Genomic DNA, 1,439 nt, shown 5'->3' on the forward strand with positions numbered 1-1,439 from the left:
TGGGAAAATTATTTATTTAATTTCTGGTACTCATTTCTGTTGGAGGCTGAGTGAACCCCAGGGCCGTAATGCGGCCGGAAAGATTTATGTTAACAATATTAAGCAGACGTGTAACTGTGAATGCAATGGACTGCTCCTTGACAAATTTGCCACACATACCATCAGACATTCTCACTTTTTCCATGTTTTTAATTGTTAATTTAGGAACAGTATTACAGAATTGTAGGCATATATGTGATCTAAGGCCATATCAAATGTTACATGCTTGACTCAAATGGTTCATTAGTTATCGATATTGCACTGAAAGCTAATATAGATTTTATACAGTCACCATTTTATTGTCTTAGATTTTACAAAAAAGAAAAAGGGGAAGAAACTTAAAATTTGCACATTTTTCGCAGATCTGTTCCTTTTAGGATCTTATATTAAGTCTTGTTCCCATCTCACAGGAGCATGAATCCATCATGTTGGTATTAGTGATTGTTGAATTAATAACTATGATTTTTGGCGATTTTCAAATGATAATGCCCATACCACATTTCATCAAAATCTCTCCAGTGGCTCTAGGGTTAAAACATGTGACAGATAGATGGACAGTTTATTATGTATTCTGTGGGGTTATGGGTTAATTTAGCAGTTCCATTTTTATGGAATGACTCACCACTAAAACGTTACAAGCAGAATATTTATACTTCAAACAAGGCTATCACATGCATGCCAAATTAAACCAAACCAATTCTGTCAAGTAAACTTTATTAGACTGCACTAACTCTATACTCCTTGTGCATACAGAAAGCAAAGAAAAATGAACACAGGTAAGACATACGATTGGATGAACAACTCTAAGCTTGAATATTGTTGTCGAATATGTTTTTGATTTGTTTCATTGAATATGTTGCTTTTGACTGTGGGATTGTTGGTGCTCGAAGAGACAACCACGTAAAACTATAACAAATTTTTATTACTGTTAGGATGAATATTACAGAGGACCAGGAAAGAGCATGCTTGATGAATACCGGCGAAAAGTCAATTCATAGCCTGGAGAGCCAGAGTTCAATTCCTAGCAGGAGCTAGAGATTTTTCTCAATGCCACAACATCCAGACCAGCTCTGGGGTCCACCCAGTCTTTTATCCAGTGTGTAACGGGACCTCTTTCTCTGGGGAGTAAGTCGGGAAGCTGCCCTCTTACTCCAATTTTTGTGTTGCAATCAAGAATTGTGGAGCTGTCCCTCCACACCAACATACATTTTCATGGCATGCTTCTTAATTAGTTAAGCACAGGGACAACTTTGCCTTTACCTTAGGAAGCTACACGCATTTGTCATTTTCAAAGCTAGCCGAAATGCCATTAAATTCACGCAATTTTCTTTGGTGGCAATATTGATTCACATTTCCATTAAGTTGGAAACAATTCATACACTAAAACTTTTACCAACAGA

Source organism: Cryptotermes secundus, unplaced genomic scaffold, assembly GCF_002891405.2.
Source record: "Cryptotermes secundus unplaced genomic scaffold, Csec_1.0 scaffold940, whole genome shotgun sequence".
Taxonomy (NCBI): Eukaryota; Metazoa; Arthropoda; class Insecta; order Blattodea; family Kalotermitidae; genus Cryptotermes; species Cryptotermes secundus.